The sequence below is a fragment of the Corvus hawaiiensis genome, chromosome 8 (assembly GCF_020740725.1).
Source record: "Corvus hawaiiensis isolate bCorHaw1 chromosome 8, bCorHaw1.pri.cur, whole genome shotgun sequence".
NCBI lineage: Eukaryota > Metazoa > Chordata > Aves > Passeriformes > Corvidae > Corvus > Corvus hawaiiensis.
The window spans coordinates 26351660-26373598 of record NC_063220.1 but is presented as its reverse complement, the minus strand read 5'-3'; the positions used below and the strand labels follow the sequence as shown (position 1 = coordinate 26373598).

The 21939-nt window shown below is 39.1% G+C and overlaps 1 protein-coding gene across 1 annotated transcript in view; it reads right to left on the bottom strand.

Annotated features, from left to right (window-relative positions):
* LOC125329424 (mannose-binding protein-like) overlaps nucleotides 1-19725 on the bottom strand; it is a 31303-nt gene extending 11578 nt beyond the window's left edge. The window contains exons 1-4 of the mRNA XM_048311370.1: nucleotides 18438-19725; nucleotides 17179-17425; nucleotides 3552-3653; nucleotides 1645-1751 (exon numbers count right to left, since the gene is read on the bottom strand). The gene's annotated coding sequence lies outside the window, so the exon portion shown is untranslated. The remainder of the gene's footprint in view (nucleotides 1-1644; nucleotides 1752-3551; nucleotides 3654-17178; nucleotides 17426-18437) is intronic.
* Nucleotides 19726-21939: the final 2214 nt, after the last annotated feature.

The window sequence follows — 21939 nt, the reverse complement described above, 5'->3', positions numbered from 1 at the left end:
AAATATTTTTTTAAAGTATTGTAAACTTGGGAATTCATTTTGATCTCATGGCTTGAAGAGGCTCCCAGCTCTGGGCTTTGGGACCTCTGTTTGCAGAGCACATGTACAGTCTGACAGACCATAAAGTCTGAGCAGATCCCTCTAGGACTACAAATTCCCCTTTGGTAACTGGACTTGTTTTCCCTTCATACCATTTCCCAGTTTCCACAAGGAGCTAGAACTCTGATGGCTTCTCACGTGGGTATAACAATAGACATGGGAGATGATTTGCTGTACAGAAATAACACGCTGAAATTGTTCCCTAGGAAAACCAGCATGTCTTGGCAACAGTTGTCCTGGCAACTAAGTCTCCTGGCAGAGGACAATGGTCACTGATCTGAGGAAACTGATCCGTGAGTCATTTTTTCTGAGAGACCTGAGTGGCTAAGGAATAGAATGGGAAACCCCCCAGCATTTGGTTTCCCCCCATCCCTTGCCTTGACAGGAAACTCTCACCAGTCAAAGAGGTTATTTGAATGGTTATGGAATTCTGCCTCTTGGACACAGATCCAGGACACACTAATTACAAGGCATACTAATTACAAGGCATATTAATAGACAGCATCCTTCCAAACACCATTGTTTTTTCTTTTCTTTTTTTTTTTTTTTTTTTAGCTAGTCATGTTAGGAACTGTCTTAACTCTCTACCAGGGAGGAAAATTGCACTGGAAAAATCACAGCAGAATATATCAGCACAGTCATAAAAGTACTAAACAGAGCACAGATAAAAAATGACAAAGGACATTTTTGTGTAAGTAGATTTTTAGAAGACTGTGAAAGATCTGAAGGCCTGTATAGCTTCTGATTTCATATCTTATGTGGAGTGTGGCACAGGTGCTTATCAGGGCTAGCAGAAAGACTGTGCTGCACTTGTTAGTGCACAGGCCAGACCTGACCCCAAACAAAGCCCAAGGCTCATAACCAGGAGCTCAAGTGGCTGTCCTTGGCCTCAGACAGTGTGCCTGTGTTCAGCAATCCCTGACTGCCTGTTATGCCATGATTGCTCTTTCTGCTAAAGTGCTCTCACTGCAAGTTGTCCTCCCTTTGGGACAAAGCACATGCTCTGCTCATTGCTGCTCCTGCTCTAAGGTATTTGCCTGGCACTCGTGGACTCAAATGGACAAATGTAGAAATGCCTCTGTCCCAGCACCATCTGCACACACACACACACCAGGTGTAAGTGTCACTTCCCAGCCAGAGCATGCTGTTCCCTCTTCCCTTACACTGCCAGCTCTGAGAGGCTTGAGCAGTTTGCTGCAACATCTGGAAATGTCTGAAGTCTTCAAGAGGGTGAGCCTCACGTGGGCACAGCCAGGGGCTCTCCTGCTAGGAAAGGGCTGCAGGGATGGCAAATCTCCCTCTCAGGGAGGACAAGCAGCCCTTTGGCCACAGAGCTGCTGTGGAAATCCTATCACCCAGGAAAACAATGACACAGAAAAAAGCCATTTCATTTTCATGGGCTTGTCATCCCTGAGCTGTCCCTTTCAAAGCACAAGTGTGACTGGAGTCTCTGGGTGACTGAATGACCAGCAAGGGGTTGAGTGGTGAGCAGAAACTTAAGCTACCACGATTTGGAATGGATCAGTTAAAAGAAATGAGAAGTACCTGAATCCATGCCAGCTCTGAAGGGCCAGTGGGAGGCTGAGCAGGGCTACACCAGGACACTGGGGTCCAGAAACAGCAGCACTTCCAGCAGGTGCTCAGAAACTGATCTGAAAGAAACATTTCTGTTTCAGAAAACATGACTTGGTAACAAAATTATTTCCTCCTGAAATATTTCTCAAGGTTTATTCTACTGCTTTAATCTGAATTATGCTAATCCATGCGTACGATGATTCTATTTAGCTATGAATATTTGGACACATACATTTTCATATAGGAGGAATGCAAAAGAGTTTATTAGATGATAGCACAACCATTGCATGAATTCAATATTTGCACAAGAAGCAGAGAAATGTTTTTCATCAGTTTATGCTTCTCTTTCCATTACCTGCACAGTAAACTCAAACACAATAAATGTTTCAGGATGCTATTAGGCAGGTGGACTCCCAGAGATTTTCAAGGAGATGGAAAAAAGCACCTCAAGCAGTAAATCACACACCTTGAAAATTACATAGTAAACACTTGGAGACATATAAAATCCCACTTCTAACCGAAACGAGTAAATAACTTGAAAAAATGAGCTCAGACATAAAAATTATGAGCTGACTACAAATGATCTGCAAACACATTAAAGGCCTATATTTGTTCAAATACATTATTCATAAGAAATAATTTGAGTTGTAGTTGTATGCAGTTTATGTTGCATAAACTTAAGCAAATACTTGTAACCAAAAGCTGATTTAAAGAATTAATGAGCAATCTAAATAAAACTCTATTACTAAATAAAATCTTCCCTGATTTGCAAAGCCATATGCTTCCTTTAGCATATACATTAACGAGCATATCCATTAAGAGCTGAGGCTTGGAATGCTGTGATGGAGACAGAGAGCTTGGATCAGATCAAGCTCTTACTAAGCAGGACTGGTGTGAGGTAAACAAAAGGAGAAACCACTGCTTCTGAAGTGTTCTTAAAGTATTTGGGGTTCAACAGCAACACGAGGCAACTGAATGCTCATGCTAAACAGCTACGTTTCTTCTCTGGGATCAACAGTTTTGAATTTTTGGTAAACAAATAAAGAGAAGGGGACATGCAACTTTTCACCTCTGCTAATACACTCTCACTGTCTATTGCTGCACTCCTTTGGACACTGAATTCATCAGTGAACATTTCAGGCTGAGAGGCACTGCAGTACAGTGTGGTACATCTGCAGTTTGAATTGCTGTACCAGTGCTTGCTACAGAACACTATGAGGGGTGGCTTGACTCACATTATCTGCAGTAACTCCATACTCCTCTGTACTAACTCTGAACTAAACAAGTGAATTATGCTAAAGCAATACTGATATTATTATTCTGTAAATTCTCATATTATATAGAAGCCTTATTAAACCAGATGCTTTTGCACAGTTGGAGATAATGGGGAATGTCTACAAATTAACACCTTCTCCAATTATTACCCTCCAAAATTATTACCCAAATAGATGAAAGAACTAGTCTGGCTTCTGCAAATAGTTGTCTTTTAAATCTGAATTTAATAAAAGTACACAGGCTGCTTGACCAAGAGTTGAGACACCGCAAAACTTTCCTTTGAGTTTTTAGACTGTGAATTCAACATATATCAGGGATAATGCTGAACTAAACTAGAAAAAAAAAATTGAACGTCTAATATTTACAAACAAATTAATTACTTAAAATTACTCAAGCAGAGTAGGTCCTATCACCTACTTTCCACTAATATCTATCAGTCCTCTTGTATTCACTTCAGCCAAAAGCATGAGTGGTACAAATAACTTCCTATTCTGTCTTCACTTACTCATCCTCTTTATTTCAAAACCACTTTTAATGTTCTGAATAGTTTTGGAGTAGTTTCCCAGCTTAGTCATGGGGCAGAGGGTGCTGAGCAGACTGACCTCTCTTAGAGAAATGCTCCAAGCCTTTGTTGCCTCCTTGCAATGTATAGGCTGTTACACAGTGGATGGACAACAATAAGCTGTTTCTCCCCAGTGCCTCCTCTGGAACACAAGGACAACAGAGATGAAGTTTTGCCTTTTATAACTAATACACAATTTCCTCACATTATGGACTAAACCAAAATCTTTGAAAATTTGTTTGGTTTTAACCCCCTGCCCACTAGTTTGGCTAATTTATGGAAGCAAACAGCTAGCTGTTGTCATTTACCTTGATAGCACTGCTTCTCAGAAGTCAAAGCCATTGTATTTCTACAGTAACTTTCCACAAAATGTGTCTTGATATCTGAAAAATATTTAGGGAACGAATCCTAACTGCTCTTAAAAGGTAGCTGTCAAAAATTTGAAAGTCATGAGCATTTTCCAGACCCAGGATTTTGAAACGCTAGATCTTTCCAAAGAGAGCGAGCCAAAGATATCTTGATATGATGACAGAAATACAAAAATGGGTTTGTTAATGTGTCCTGACAGCACTCTGGGAGTGTCCAATACCTCTCAGTCACATCCCATCTGACAGGGTCTTTGCAGCTCCAGTGCACTAAGAATGACTGTGACTCTGTGAATCACTTCTTTTGGACAGTCTGAATAATTTTTAAACCACCACTGGTTTAAATACAATCTACAACACCAGCTGAAGTGTATAACAGAACAGGATCTTCTGGCACAGACTGCTTCTGTCAGGAATTGCTCCAGTAGCTGGGCAATAACTAAGTTTCTGCAGCACCTTAGTGCTACAACTCAAACACAGTTCTCATATTTTTGTAAAGTTTGGTGTCCCAAAGTTTTCAATTACCTCAATGAAAGCTGTGAGTTTTCAGAATTTTTGAAAGCCTACCACTTTTTTTTTATGAAACCTTGTTTTTTTAGCTTAAATAGTATTCTGAAAAATATGGAATAAATCCCCAACAGCTTTCACACACACAAGAGAAGACCTAAAAAACAGTGATCATTTTCATACAAACTTTTCTAAGCTTATTTTAGATAACCATAGGCTACATCACAGCTCTTCAGTCATATGGGAATTGCTTAGCAAATGACAGCTAACTGAGGTCATGGGAGGATTTATTGTCACTAATATCACCTTACAGTAAGAAGGAATGTTCCTTTCCTTTTAGTGAGTCACCAAACACAGTTTCTGTTTGTCTAAAAGTGATAAGAGTAGCACACAGGAAAGTTAATTTTCACTGATGACAAAGTGAATGAAGGGAGACTCATGTAGCTGACAAACATCAATGTGAAACCCAAGCAGGAATGCTAAAGTAGTGAATTCGTTACTGAGATGCAGTGCAGCCATAATGGGGACATAGTTTATGCAATATAATAGAAAATGTTACACATGATATATTGACAATAAATGAAACTGTGTGCACATTTATACCAGTGACAACCCAGGGACAGGTAGATTAGAGTTAGAAATTACTAACAGTGTCCGTGTTTTCACTTACACCTTTGTCCACTGTTCTCTCTTTACCGCTCTATCTATTTCTATTGATCTCAGTTTGCATGTTAGGATTTTATGACCTCTATGCTTCAGCATTTTTCCTGCCTGTATATCATCTATTTCAGGTGATGGTTATGCTCAGCTGCTATTTATTCTATAGCACTACTCTCTGCTGTCTTCCTTGGAGAAGCAAGCAGCCCAGCAGCTTGGCAACAAAGTGCTTTTGATATCTCAAGTCACCTTCAAACATATCAGGTTTTAATAATTTTCCACTAGCACTCCTGCCTTTTGGGAACAGGGGAATGAGGAGGACCCAGAATCACAATACATTTAAATTACTTTCAGCGCAGCAGAGCAGAGTGGCACCTTCTGGGAGCCTGCTGAGCAAGGCCACCTTATTTCCCTAAGTGACCCATGTGTGAGAACACGGCATACAAACGCATGGCTAATTTGCCAATTTACTTTGATATCAGTGCAGCTGAGTACTGCTATTCCAAATGAAGAGTTTATAAATGGGTTTCCAGCTCTGTAGCTCTCTGAAAGATCTAGGGGGTTCAGGATCAAATGGGTCCTAGAACCAGATACCCCAAGAGATGGCCTTTGCCTCAGCACTGGTGGTACTAAGACCCTGAAGAATTACTTCTGTCAGATCTCTGAGAAAAGTGCAGTAACTCTGGGAAATGTTATTTTGTTCTTGGAGAAATATTGCATTTCTTGTACACATTAATTTTTTGTTGTTTATGCCATCAGCAGTCACCACCAGGCATGCAACAACTTGGCTGTATCCCTCAGCTAAGGGCAAAATAAAAACTGTCCAAATCACCTGCAAACCCAAGGTCAATCTGATTCAGCTTTCAAAAGGTAACTGCATGAGGGAAGCATCTAACAGAAGCTGCTCTACCTATGCTACACCAGTTCCTCCTGTCTAAACAAGGACCTTATCTCAATCTGGAAAGAAAAAGTGGGCCTTTCTTCCCTGCTTGTATAACATATTTGTTTAATTTACCTTGTCTGTCTACTCTTTTTATGGGCCTTTTGCTTTCTTTAAGAAAAGGTTGAACCCTGCCACCCAGCTCTTCTAATGCTTTTGACTGCTGTCATTTTTGCTCCACACAGTCCATGTTTTCTAAGAAGAACCTCAACACTTCATGACCCAATGCGTTGAATCAGAGAAGCTGAAGAGAAACAGTGCAAATGAAGCAAATAATTAGTCTGAAAACTTTGCAAACATTTGCAGCTTCCTCTTAAAACCCCTAGACACAGATTGTAACTAGTAAAAGGAAACCCTGGTCTTTTACTACAAATGCAAAGTATAATATTTGATACTTATGGATCTTAACTGGAGTTCCAGAACTGAATATATTCAAGAAGTTCAGACATTTGCATTTAGATCCTGCTTGAATAAATTCCTATGATTGCTGAGTGGCCCTTTAAGCCTTTCTTTTGGCCTCAGTAAAATTATTTAAGCACAAACGAGGCATTGCTTTCTGTGCAGTTTGCCCAGGCAGATTTTGGAAAGTTGCCTGATGGAAGGAGGTAAAATAGTAAAAAGACTTCAGTGCTATGAAGTCAATTTCTTCTTTCATCACAGGATAATGTACACAGAAGTCAATTTTCCACATGCACCAAACAACTGCACTGACCTACGTATGCTGGAAATATATAAATTATCATTTCAGAAGAAAATTAAGTCTCTCTTCTGAAATAAAATCAACCCCTAATACTGCATTTATTAAGAGGGGTTTCTGTGGCAAATAGCAGCTGCTATCTGTCATTGTTTGGAATCACAGATTTTACTACCTTATTTCAGAATCCATTGAGTATATTGGAAAATGTGACGTGATGATATTCTATTTATAGCTGTGCCAGCATGATGAAGTAGCATTTCTGTAAGGTATAATTATGGTGAGTTAATACCAGCCTTATTAGAAGCCTGTCTTGACTTTAGTCTCTATTACTAGCTAAGCTTGGAGGCTCCTCTGACTGGAAAATAGCTGCCATTTCATCTTGGTCTGCCTTTTTTATCCTCCTTACCATCTCTGCTGTTCTCAGGAATTCTGCAAAGTGCAAACATTTGCACCTTTTCCCTTTTCTTTTCATACCATGGCATTAGATATTTTTGGCAGTGACTTTTCTAAAGAGGAAAATAGGGAAAGAAAGACAAAAAAACGTATTATTCAAATACCTCTCTTGAGAGTATTAAGAACTGGGTGCAAATATGGCATATTTGAGAGGCATTTTTTCCATCCTCCCCAGGCTTACAAGGAAACCACAAGTACTAATGCAAAGCCATAGATAAACAGAGGTAGGATATATAATTATGAAAGACTTTTATAAGGGGCTAATGCAGTGACTGATTTGCGAGGTAGAAGGGCAAATTTGCCTCCTCTTCTCCCACTGAAGCTACAGTGGTGATGCACGAGGCTACTTGTCTGTGACCAGATATTGTGTCTCCCTCATCTTTCCCTGGCCCTCTTCAGCTGCCTGCCAGCATGGAGGAACAGATGTGCCCCCATCCATGTCAAAAAGCTGAGGAAGGGGTGGCAAGTCTTGCTTGCTTGAATCAGAAGGGTTTAAATTTTTCTGCCTAACTAGCTTCAGTGGAGCTGTAAAGCACAGTGCCTCAAGGTTTGCTTTAAAGGCACTATTCTTCTAGCCTTTCTTCAGGCAGAGAGATGGATTATGTGACTTTTCACAACCCTTAGTAACCCTCTCTTCTACACTTTTTTCCACTGGTTTAATGCCTTAATAGTACTTTCTTACAAGCAGCTTCATTTCACGAGTACTCAATCTCTTATGACACATACATTTGCATTAGAGTTCTACTTTTTGCTCAACTTGGTAGTGGGAAATTTTCAGATCTTCTCTGAAGTTAAATTTCTTTCTTCTAGCCCTCTAGAAATATCAGATTTCTGCAGAATTTAACAGGAGTCAGAATAATGTTATTTATGGGCCCAGAAAGATTTAGATTGACTGATTAGCTTCTTTTAGTTTTGACACAAGCATTTTTAATTGCCTTAATCATGAGCAGAAATCCTTTAACTGCAGGTCATATTGAGCATGCTTGGTAAGGGTGTTGGCTGAGCATGCCCAGATAGCCAATGAACTCCTCATTGTTAATTACAATTTATACTGAAAACCGTTCTTAAGTCTATAGAATTTCCCTTATTTTGGCCTTTCATGCCTTTCACTTCCTTCTGGCTTATATTTTAGGAAAAAAAAAGAATTTACATGCTTATAGACACTTCCCACTTCAGTGTAAAATATTGAACTGGGGTATATATCAGACAGCACCATGTTTTCCTTAGAAAAAGGTATGAAGGACTCATGAAAAACTTTCTGAAACAACAACACTAGCAACAGATTTAATTCTCTACCGGACCAGAGCATGCTTAAACATGGTAACCTAGAACTGAAAGAACCAGAGAATAATAATTACCTGTGGAATATTCCATTCTCATTTTACATGCTGACTTCATGTTCATCTAGTCTTTTACCACAGAATCGGATGAAATCAGAAGATTTTATAAACCTTCAGATTGGCTGTGCTCACAAACCTTCTATGCATGTTTGGAAGGGTGAGGACTGTACTAAACATAATTTCCATGAAGAATAGTTGAATGCAGCTGCCAGTGAGACAAATTGTAGGAAAGCCTCTTTATTGTACCTGTGTCCATTTTGACGCCTATTTCCTTTGTTTTTCTGCTGTCTTAGCCTGGCTCTGCATTCTGAGCAGGGACACAGCCTGGTATGTGTTTGCAGTGCTGGGGCTGTCACTTGTTCCTGGGACTGAAGTGCTCAGCACTGGGTGCAGCAGCACTGCTCAGTCTGGCCTGCACGGGGTTAATGACCTAATTACTGTAAGAGCTGATGGCTCTCTTTAGCTGCTCATGCTCCATAAGGTAACTATATTAAATCAAAGGGGGTTGATCATCACTTCTTATTTTGAATGCCTGCTTTTTAATACATAAAATGAATGCTCCTGGGCAGCTCTTAAATAAACCCCTTAAGAAAGATGCCATTAAAACAAACTTTAATTGTAAAAATTGACTAAAATGCAGGAACCCACAGTGGTAAACTAAGGCTCCATCACGTGACACTGAGAGCCTTAGCCTGAAAGTACTCCCAGGTGCTTTTCCCCTTGCTCAGAGCTAAGGGTCTGTGAAGTCCCCTGAAAATAGGAGAACTTCAGAGATGGGGCAGATGTCCAACATGCTTGGAAGCCTTTATTCATTGAGTGATGAGCTTCTGATGAGGGCTTTAACTGATAATTTTGGGGGTGTTTCTGCTAAGCCATTAAAGCTCCAGTGAAAGCAAAATTCAGCCCTTATAATCCTGTCTCGATAGTCCTTTTTGCTGTTTTACTTGTTAGCTATAGGTAATGCCCAGTTGCATCTGAGCTCACAGTTGCTCTGGATTCAGCAAGTTTGTTCAAACAGAACTGCACTAAAATCCAATTTCAAAGCTTCTGATTTTATAATTAGCAGCCAAAACCCATACAGACTGGATCTCTCAAATACAAATCCATTTTCCTGACTGTGAAAAGAGGTAGACATGCACAGGTAAGCTGTTTTGTGTGAATGACTCCAATGTATGTCAAGAAAAGAATTTTAAACTCTCAATAATAAGATGGTGAACATTAACATATCCTCTGTAAATCAGGAGACCAGAAATATGGGTTACTTCAGACACACTTAATGGGTGCCACCTATTACGTCAAATTTAACATTATTACACTAGATACGTCATCAGAATTTTATCTATATAAATACAGATTCTGAATTTAAGAAAAACCAAACCTTTTTTGAATGCAGCTCCATTGAAAAAAGACAAAACGAAAATCAGAGGCAGAGAGTGCAGTCAGTTATTTACTCCATGATTTTTGTTGCTTTGCAGAAGTTTCAAGCAGAAATAATTTTGGAGTTCAACCTCCCATTAGCCACTAAGCAGTTAGTAGAATGATCTCAAATTCCTCCCACATGCCACTTTATTCTAGGTACATTTAACTAATTATTCTAAACAAATAATCTAATTTTTTTTTCATGGTAAATAAACACATTGTCCAAAGAAAAAACAGCAGCTGATAACTAATTAACTGATATGCCTAATTCATGGTGTAACAGAGACTAAATGTATGTCATAATCAGGCTTCCAGAGTATTAGATAATACCAGCAACAACGCTTCTGAAAGTTCTGCCCACAGACATTCTACATTTGGGGGGGATCAAAAGTATAATGAAAGCAAGGAAAATATTTCTATGGAATGGAGGAACTCTGGCTCATACCTCTGTCAGAGTCAATTTGAGTGATGCTGTACTTAGCACTAAATACAAAATCTGAAATGCAAACAGAAAAGATTTTTCTTCTGCAATATATTCTCCTCAAGTTCATGGTCTTCAGATCCCTTCTGGAATTCCCAGCATTTTTTACCCACTCCCCATTGTCATTTTATCATCTTTGTATAAAGCAAATATTTAATTATGGGCTTCTGTGGAAGACATTCAACAGAGATATCACTACCTACAGCAGAGTAGTGAAGGAACTGATGATGCTTCTTTTCAGTTTCATACACGATTTTTCCCTGATCAAAATATCAGGTTTTATGATTTCACTAATTGATAGCCCAGTACTCAGAAACATCAGAGCTGAATAATCAAAATATCATTAGGGCTTTATAAGGCTGTCTACGACAACTACTCATTAGAGGATTTCAGGTGTGTCTTCTGACTATTTCCACATATGTCTAAATTGCAATGATTTAGTCCTTGAGCCCTGATTAATAAAAGCAGGGTGTGCCAAGTTACTAACTCAGTTTCAGTAACTATGAGGCCTAACATAAAGGTTTTGAAAAATGACAGAGAAGCTGATTTTTCTTAACCCATTTTAAAAGGAATAAAAATCTTGGCAGTATATGAAGCCAGAACTACTCAGGCACCTAAAAATCAGGTCTTCTCCTACATGTTTATCAGAATAGAATATTGACCCCAAGTCATTCCTGTGGCCTCAGGGGAGATCGTGCTTTACAGGTTGCCTTCATATATCTGGTTACAGAGATTCTAAACACAATAGTTTCTACCTTCTAAAATCTGACAGAAATGACAAGCCTGAATTTATTTTTAACACGTTTGTTAGAACTAGGTGTAGATTAGATCTTAACCTCCTATTTTTTCCTTATATTACTCTCATATCTGATTTAGGTTTAAAATCATCTTCTCATCAGAGATAGTATTTTCAGGGAAACCTGGAGAGTTTCTAGTTCTGCTTTAACCTGTTCAAAGACCTTGCAAGAGTAGGCTAACAATCTAATAAAAGTGGCTCTAGATTTATGACCTGTGTTATGCCATGTGTGAAGTCACTGACATTAAAGAAACACTGAGGAGACTCTAGTTTAAAGAAACGTACTTTGGCCTCTAAGCAGCTACAACACCACCATGATGACATGGTTGAAGTCTAGTGCTTACTTGAGTTTTTTAGCAGGTTACAAGACATTAAAACTCAGGCAGCCAGCTTTACATTAGCCAGAAACAGTTCTCAAATAAAAATCTACTAATAATTTCCTGACACCAAGAAGAGTGTTTATGATGATGAAATCAGAATATGCCAGCGATGTATTTTACTATTTATGTATTCTTGAGCAAAATATTTAAACAGGTTTATAGCACTACATAATTTAAATAGCAATCCTTGGGATCAACTTAAGAAGTTAGAGCCATGAATAAATATAAAATAAATAATTGCATATTCAAATATATCATTTCTCCTTTAAAGCGACCCATCCCACGTCTTCATTAATACACAAACACTGGGCTGGCTGAAAGTCTGAGCAGGATTAGGGCTGGCAGTTATCCTTTAGGGACTGCATGAGGACAAGAGGATGTGAAACTGGTGGCAGCAGTATCATTCAGCTGCTGCTTGCAACCAGGGTGTCCTGATGCAACATAAGGCACATACATGTTTCAAAACGCCTAAGGGGAAGCTGAACATCTACACCAGGAATTACTTGCATACATACAAACAGAATTTCCAGCACTCATACAGCTTTTATTCCTTTGGTCTTTCAGACAGGTCCTGTTAAATTCTAAATGTTTGAACACTTCCTCAGATTTGAACTTTGTTGTTTCATGTCTGTACAAAGAGCCACTTTGTTGAATTTGCCCCCTAAATAATTTATAATTTGTAGGGCACATTTTAAACACTGGAAGATCCTACTCCTATCCTGTCATTTCCATGGTACAGAGCTATTTGTACAACCACAATCTTTAGGTAGGCAGTTATTTTTAAGAAAATGAATTGCTGTGTTTGTAGCCTCATGCACATGCTTTAAAACCAAGATTTCTGCAATATTTATGCTTGGCAGTCACAAATGCATACTTATCCCATAAATAATTTTGTACCAGCTCTAACAGTCATTTATTCCTCAAGTTTTCTGTTTTAATAGCACAAATATGGGAAAGGAGAAGAATTAAAAACCAGTGCTAGTGTTCAAAACAAGGTATGAGCACATACTGCAATGGCTGCATAAAAAGAGCTCCATGGTTCATATCTAAAATGCAAATGTTTTAAGAAACAAGACTTGGGCAAGTTATGTACTGCTTCATCTTTAAAAAACTTAATTGAGAGATAAAAGACAAGTAATTTTCAAATTTTGTATTGAAAGATCCTCAAAATAACCCCTTGCCTTAGAATCAGGCTCTTCATTGATACACAGGCATGTGTACATGTACTCTATGGGTGAATTAACAGGAGCTTCGGTGTCTTAGCTGTGCCAGGTTACAGTAGGCAGGAATGGTACCTGCTATACTTGAAGTTATGACCACAAAAGAGACCAAAAATAATGGAAAGTTTAGTGTTGACACAGGAAAGAAGGAAAAAGCACCCTGCATTGATTGCTGCTTCATGTGCGGCAGGTTGTTCTGTATGTCATCTGGCTTTTCAGCAATGAAGAACAATTATTTACAAAGGTCACAGATTCTCCTAAAAATTGTCCTCAGTACAATGTACTTCAATTGGTGTGGGTTTGCTACTCTCATTTAAATTAGTTCTTTTGTTAATACCCTTTCTGAATAAAACATGGACTACACTGGGATTGAATAGGGCGATCCCCTGCCTGTCCCCCCTCCTTCCTTTCACACCCTGTTCTAAAGATGCACAAAGATTAAAAAAAGAAAAATTATGGATATATATGCATGTATATTAATACACATAAATGCATGTAGACAATAAGTAAGTTGCTAGAAGGCTTATGCTTTGACAAAATCTCATTACCCTAGGTTATCACAACGGCTGACCCTTAAGAACAGACTTTAACACTGTTCTTGTCAAATGTTTTCCACTGGAACTGTTTCTATACTTCTCAGCCTCTGACAGCCTTCAAGAAATCTTAAATATATAGCTTTCCATGTAACAAACCAGGCTACAACCTGACCTTACTAAGTGTAGTAATTAGGAAGTGGGAAAGCTGAGTTTACAGTAACAGGAATTTTTCAGAAGAAACCCAGGAGAACAAACTCTAGTACCAAGAGTAAATCTTGGCAGTCCAGCACCTTTCCCTAAACTCGAAGAGAAAGACCACCCAATTTCTATTTCCAGTTACCAACAGATATCAAATGGAGATTACAGGATTGTTGCTTTCTGTTCCATAGAAAGGACACTGCTTCTCAATTCTTTATTCTACCTTACAGCAGCGATTGACAAAAGCAAAAGATCACATAGGGCAACTAAAATAGTGCTTCTTCTTCCAGGCAGAGAATGAGAAAGAAAGAGAGAGAGATCTGTGCAGGACAGTTTATATGACTGAAATAGCTCAGCAATGTTGGTTCTCTGAGCTGTATGGAGGCCAAGACCTTTTGGGCAGGGCCCATATTCCTTGGGTCATTGACTAGCTTTACCTGCCACAGCTTATAAACTCTCTCTTGATCCCCTCCTCTCCAATCAAGGCCTCAGAGTCAGTAGAACCCTTTCCGTCAAACTCTTTCCACTGTTTCTTTTCCCTCCCCTGCGTTTGCCCAAAATTCCTCCTTACCCTATACAACTTGTGCAGAGTTGGTACATTACAGTACTTTTTTCAACCATTTCTAAGTAATGCATGTGATATTGCTGACTTTAATCAAAATTACATGTACTGCTCAGTTACTCAACAAGGTCATGCTTCCTGCAGGTATTTTGGTAGTCAGTGAAACATTTGTTGTGATTCAGTCCATTCTACCCTCAGGGTTTTACTCACAAGATAGACACTATTTCACTCAGTACTCCTATAGAACTCTATCAGATGAATCCTTTTATCTTAAAAAAAAAAAGGGACAGAATTAATATTTTGAGCTTAACACATCATTTCTTTTTCCCATGGCTGCAAATTAAGGAAAGTCCTAGCAAACCTAGATGGACCATTAACTATAAAAAGTCATCACCAGGGTTCCATTTCAAGCCAAAACTGAAAGATCAAGTGGATAAAGTAATCCCCCAGGTGAAACACTTCAATACAAATGAGGACAAGCAGGGTATTCTGCTGCTCAAACATCTGATGACTGTAACTTCCATCTGTGCCTTGCTGAATTCTGGCAGCAGGCTGGATTGTTTAGTCTATTATTGCTCAGCCAGCAGGATGACTTTGTTATGGCAGGAGATGTGGGACAGCTTCCTCAAATAAAGGCAGGTATCAGAGCAAATTGGGAACTGAAGAAACAGGACCTGAATGATCTTATGACTGGCTTGTCTATAGACAATGCATCAAATAGGGATTGGAGTAATTTGTGCTGTAGGATATTTAGATTTTGATTCAGCACATATCACTGCCTCTTCAATCAATGGTGGTTTCTTACCCTGATGTACTGGGAAAATGAAGCCTTTTCTGTTTAATAATGAGGAGAGGTGTTTCTATTGCCATACAAAAATAGTAGAGATGAATTAAACATTACGCCTTAAATGAAGTGTATTCCAGACAAAGCATAATATACGACATTCATGTTTACCTGAATCAGCAGCTGTAAATCCTTCTTTTGAAAATACTTGCTGGCACTTTGTCTCTTTAATTCAAATATGATTTTAGATGCAATTTAATGGTTGAAGATCGTACATGTATAAGCAAGCCAGAATTTCATTATTTAACGATGTCCTTTAATTATAGGATTAATCTTCAAAGCATTGTGAAGTACATTTGCAAAGTCACAGAGAGAATAGAAGGCTTATAGAGGATAAAAACCTCACCACATAATAGGTAGCAATGGCATAAGTGAGTGGTGATAATGAAAAGACACACATATGCTACAGCTATATTTATACACCAAGATTACAAGGCATATGAATGAAGGAACCTTTATTCTTTTGTCCCTTTGCACAGGCAAAGCCTACTGTGGCAGCTGTCTGTACAAGGCTACTCGAACGTTTCGCAGTCAGCTCTCTCCTAAAACTGCATGCTATGCATCAGCTGGGGTCATCCTCAGCAGGGGAGCCTTGAGGTATTACAAACCTTCTCAAGTACAGTTCTTCTTCTCAATAGAATCAGAAGGCAGGAACTGCCTTATTGTGGTGGACACCACAATTATTTGAGACTATTAAGTTAAAATCTCATCATTTTCTTTCATTTTTCAATGAGCTGCCCCAGATGACACTTGGTCATCCTGAGCCCTCTGACCCCTCCAGTGAAAGAAAGAACATATTACAAACTAATCTGTAAAACAGTTCAAAATTATTTGGGCTTTGGTACAAAACTATGCAATGCTGGAATATTTGTTACAATATCTGCTGCAATTTTGCATAAAAAAATAATATGGTTAAACCCACTGATTTTGTAGTTGACTGACTAAGAAAAGAAACAATCACTACTGGACTCCCTAAATTTTGTGTCATGAATAAATGATCTACCTTGGAAGGAAACAAGACAGTTATCTCTTTATTAGAAAGATATCAGATCTCTTCCTTTGTCTGTCATACTGCAGGTGTTTGACCTCAGCATCTGTGACTACATTATGTAGGATTTGTTTTTCTGGTATTTTTCCTTCATAAAAAAGCATAACAATCAATCTCTTGACATGAAACCAAATATAGTGATATTAGGAATGCTGAGCCCAAGTTATTTGAGGATATTAGTTAATTAGCCTCTGATGGAATTAATCTCTGTGCAAATAATTAGCATAAAATATATGCAATACTTATCTAAAATAAGTAGCTCATTGGCCATATATCTAGCTATGTACATCATGCAGGATATACTTCAACACACTAATATTTCCTTTATGTATACAAATCAATTCATTATTTTCCCTCTTAGGCACTAAAAAAATGGTGACTTATGCCCAGAAGCTCATGGTATTATTTTAAAAATTTTAACAATTTTCTAAACACAAAACAAAAATACTCCTTTGATTCATTTTCTATAAACTCCCATACTGCTCTAAAGTTCAACTGTCATAGTTACATGCTTCATGAAACAGCAGAAATCTTGGGGGAACATATCAGTGTAGGAGAGTGAATGGATCCAAATAATTTGGTCAAACATCAGGGGGAATTCAGAAAGGCAGCCAGGGCAGGCAAGAGAGCACATTTTGTGTTTAAAGCAATGCTGCCTGCTCACTTCATCTTAATACTAATGGAATATGGGATACCAACACCCTCACTCCTCCCTGAGCACAGCAGAAAGCTCCTGGCTGGAGTCCTGACTCTCTTCACAGCTCTGCTGCAGCCTCCAAATGCCCCGAGGAAGACCAGTGACCACCCAGCAGTAACAACTGCATGAGTGCTACAGAGAGAACCCAAAATGTGCCTGATGTATCCCTACATCAGTGCTCCAGCTGCTCGAATGTAAGGAGACACAAATGGATCAGAATGACGTTTGTTAAAAACCGACACAAACCAACCAACCTGCTGGATAGGGAAACCAATTACAGAAAACAATTCTTTTTATTCATTCAGTGAAACCCAAACCCAACAGATCTGCTATGACGCTATTGCTATGCAGAATTTTCTGGCTGAAAAATAATTATGCTCACTAAAAGGCAGCCAGTGTCCATACTGAGATACATGCTGGAGACTGAACTGTTTGTGGAGACCTCTCATGTATTTCTCATACTCTGTGTCAAGTCCTACCAGGGGACCATGCAAGTTAGCAGAAGCCAAAAAGGCTAAAATACTCACCCTTCTCATTGCAATTCCCTTAATCGTTTTTCAATACTCTGTGTTTGTTTTAACACAAAAATAACATGTTCAGTTTTTAACTGGTTCTTTGTTTTCTATGTTCTCCTCCCAGTCTTGGTTTGGAATGAGATAGCTGTTAGGAAGCTGTAGTCTCCACAATAAAAGCATGTAACTTTCCCTGGTTCTTGAGCATTTCTAAAGCCACAAATTTGTGAGGTTATCAGGAGTTTCTAGATGTGTCTTTTACCTGAAATTATGGAGCAGAAAATAAAGTTGATGAAAACATTAGCTGTCTCTCATCACAAATACAGGCTTTAGCCCAATATTTCCCTCCCTTTTTTTTATTATCAGACAAAATAAAAACCTAAACACAAGTTTCTATGACTATGAGGACTCAGAAAAATAACTGTGTTAATTAAGTGGTAGTTTATAAAATTCTAAGCACAGTTCAAATAATACCAATCTAACAGACAGCATTAGCTGGCCATAAAAGTAGTATGAAAAAAACTTTTACAGTTTAGTTTCCATTATTTTCAATATCAAAAACCAGAATTTGTAACTCAAACTATCTTTCTTAGATGCATCTAGATTACATGAGATTAAAGCAATTGCAGTTTAAATTACTATAATGCAATTACCATAAATTGTTACATATCTCAAAAATAGAATTTGAATTGAACTTGAGATAGGGAAGGAAATTATACTGCTGCTAAATTTTAGGCATTATTCTAGCCATCTAGAGAACAAAGACGTAATCTATTACTTAGTGTATTGTATTTAATAAAAGCCATTAGTTAAACTGAAAAACTCATAAGCTGAAAACTCATAAAACTGAAGGGAAGAATATCTGAATGCCATGGCATCCAAAATTGCACATACACATGTACTAACAAACTCTATCAAAGGACTGTGGATTACTTCACTCCTGAAAAAATATGCTTGCTTTGATCTGTTCTCTTAATCATTCTTGATTTTTCACCATGAACACTCTGTAAAGTTTCAAGCACAACCAAGGAATAAAAATATTCTGGTAAAAACAACGGAGTAGTAGTACAGTACGACATTCATCCAAAATCCCTTCATTTTCTTGCTTCTATAGACAATTACCCAGAATTCTATGGAAAATATTTCTCCCTTCATTTGTGTTCAGTACAACATATGTGTTCAAGCATACATTCATGTGCTGTAGACAGAAAACCAGAGTGGTGAAAGTGAGAGAGGATCTGTTTTGGCTCAGGAGGAATCTCTCATCTGCTCACCTAGAATCACCTCCATCAGCTTCATCAGAACTCCTGATCACCTCTAGAAGGAGACATTCACAGCCTGGCAGAGGTTTTGTGGCTTCTTCCTCATCTAATATAAGATTTTCCTATAAAACTTGTCTTTACGGTGCTTCTAACTAGTATGCAGAGATGATCATAGGCAGAAGAAATCTCAAGATAGCTCTCTGTACTTTGGAGCCAAGGATATTTAGAGCACTAGCTTCAAGTCACTGTGGAAAGAAAAGGAGAAAATTAAATCCATAAAACAAATGTAAGTTATTATATTGATAGAAAAGTCATTTTGCAAGTAGTAACTAAGGTTCATGTTGAAACTGGATAAATAGTCAGATAAATATGGAAAACTTAAAATTTCTACATATGGAGTATCCTAAAGACCAGTTGCTGACAGTAATTTAAAACACCTAAATTTTTTTGTGTGTGTTTTTGTTTGACTTGCCCTTATATTCTGCTATTTCTTCATATACATTCTCTTGGGGTATTGCCCATATTTTTCTGTAACTTTCCCCCCTCTGCCTTCCCATAGGCTTTTGCAGGATGCCATGCTTTCCTGGGATGCTTTTAATGCCTGGCCTTTAATATAAAACAAAAAAGTTCTGTATCTGTCACTTTTCCCCCTTTCAATCAAATTATGTCATAGTTTCCCCTTGAGAACCAGAAGTACAGACAGGAATGCCTACTAAATTAACATGAATTTCTGATATGCTAGTTTATGAACTGTTTTTGGTTTGTTTTTCCCAAGAATATCTAGTTGCCCTTTGAATTTAAATACATATTTAAACAAAGTACAAAGTAACATCTCCTTTATCAGATTAAGATTTTGACAACAAACTTCTCTACCACACTTCTCACAATGCTCTTGGATTCGCTGCAGTTTTTATGCTTCCACAATCCAACATGGTAATGGTCTGAAATCGCTTCTGTATGCCTGCTAAGGTGCTGGAGGAACAGATTAACACAGGTGTGAGCAAAACAGATCAATGCCATCAAAACACTCAGCAGACGAGTCTGCAGTGGTGGAAGATGAGGAGGAAAGGGAGGTACAGTTGATCTGGGCTGAAGCATCCCTTGAACGTGACCGGGCGGTAATTAAGCTCTTCAGAGTGTTTATTCAGCACGCAAGGGCGAATTCCTGCATTCGGGTCTGCAAAACACCGGCTTGATTTTCTCCGGGCCTCCTGCTGCTGCCATCAGGCAGGACCGGGGAAAAGCGGGCTGGGAGAGAAGCTGAAAACACCCGTGCTGGTCACTGCGGAGAAGGAGGCGGCCGGAGCCCGAGCGCTGGGCGTCCCCGGGGAGCGGCTCCCGCAGGGGAGCGGAGCAGGCGGGGCTGCGGCCGCGAGGGGGAGCGGCAGCCCCGCGGTTCCGCACCCGGCTCCTGCCGCCCATCGCCTCGGCCACCGCAGGCACCTCCCGGAGCAGGAAACTGCGCCCCGATGGTTCCCGCAGGTTGTTCTTTGGGAGGCTAGGCGATGCCGCTGCCCTGCGGGAGCGATGCTGGAGCCGTTCCCGGCTGGAAGAGCCGCTGTGCCGAGCAGCGGGAGAAACCAGAGGGAGAAACCAGCGGTGCACACCAGTCTGGGCCAGCAGCAACGGGGTTGAGAAGGGATTAATTGTCTGTGTGCGATCTGCTTCCCTGCCATGAGTGGTTATATATATGTTATATATAATATCATTCCTGCTGGCAACTTAGACGCTGCCAGGTTTTAGTAACAGTCAGAAAAAATTGGGATTTCTCCCTCAGCTTACTAATACTTAGATTTCTTGGCTCCAAATTATGCAGTGCTTTCTAACCTCAACAATACAGATTAAACTCATGAAACACCCACACTGACGTCCTGCCCTCACCGATGTTCCCTCAAACACAATTATGCTGCTGCTGCAAAGAAATTTATTCCAGATCCACTTGCGACAGTTCCGTGTCAGAGTTAAAGCACATTGCTGGGGACAGTGCAAAACTTGTCTTCATTAGTACACCTGTGTCCTGTGTCTGGAGCACAGAGCAGTCTCCAGCACCACTGTTTTGATGAAATGTACAGCTGGTACCTTTCAAATAGATTTGCACACAGAACATTGTGGTCTCTCTGAAGGACTGTTTTACGTCTGAGTCTCTAATCTGAACGTGGCACACATTCTGTCATCCCCACTTCATTTTGGGAACTGAATTTCACTAGGTTCCATTACAAGCCTTGTGCACTGTGAATTTTAAACTCAAGCAGCGCAGAGTCATGAAACTGTAAATGAAGATGACGCTGTTATAGCAGCAAAGTGTGGGGGTATCAAATGGCTCACACCCTTTCCTTCTCTTATGCTGTCTTTATGTCATATTTAGTTGTTAATTAATTAGACGATAAGAATTAAAATGTCTTTCCTCTCTTAGCAATACTTCTGCATGAATTTTAATCTTTATGCAGCACAGAGCTCCAAGCTGTGCCTGACATACAGCTGAACAAGGGTTATGTTGTTACATTTAAGTCCTAATCCCTTTTCTGCTTAAGCACAGACAGACGTATTTAATCTATTTAAATTTGTCTTAATTGCTTGAGTCCATAGAAAGCTGATTGTACTTTCTGCTTTAATTTGGGTGATTCCAAGAAATTAATATGCACTGAGCTGTTTCCCTAGATATTGCAAACTCGTGTTAGCAGTTACAGTGACTAAGCAGATACAAAGCACATTCCCTGGTGATGTAAAGACACCCCATGGTGTTTGACACTGCCTGGTTTTACCTTGATATCTGAAGACAGACGAGGCCCCCGTCATGCTCTTAAGTTGCAAGCAGTTGCAAGCAGCCATCTTCTACTCCTCTACGCCACTTGTTCCAGCTGATATCAATCCCTTCTCAAGTGTGGGATCGATGTCAAGTTGCCTGTACCTGATTTTCAGTCTGAACACCATGTGAGGAAAACTGGCTGCCCTTCCTTACACAGTTGCCCAGAATAAAGTAATGACATTGTCATGTGTCACCTGGACATTTCCCCCTACCCATGCAACACTATGCTCAGCAAAAGAACTGCATTCTGTGCTAAAAATATATCTAATGAAAATAAATGAAAGAGAATGCAGAATTGCCTACAAGATATCCAGATGGGCAGCCTACTTATCATTCTCGTTCAATCCTCCATATGAAAGAATTTTTATTTATGTCCTCTTGTATTTCTTTTAAACCAGAACTTTAACAATTATTTTTTGGCCCTATTGCATATTACAAATAATTCCCAAGATAATTCTTTTTCCATCAAAGCATTAGTTTTTCACCGTGACTATACCCAGCTTAAAATTTAAACACTAAAGTCATATATTGTTTCTCTTGCCTAATTAAGTGTGAAATATTTTAAATGGAACACTAATGGAATAACATCCTTAAGTGTTTTCCGTAAATCTTCTGGGATTCAAAGTCTTCATCACAAATACATAAAGGCTACTAAAAAACTCTCATATAGTAAGTGCTCAAAACAAGCCACTGTGAACTGAGGTATCA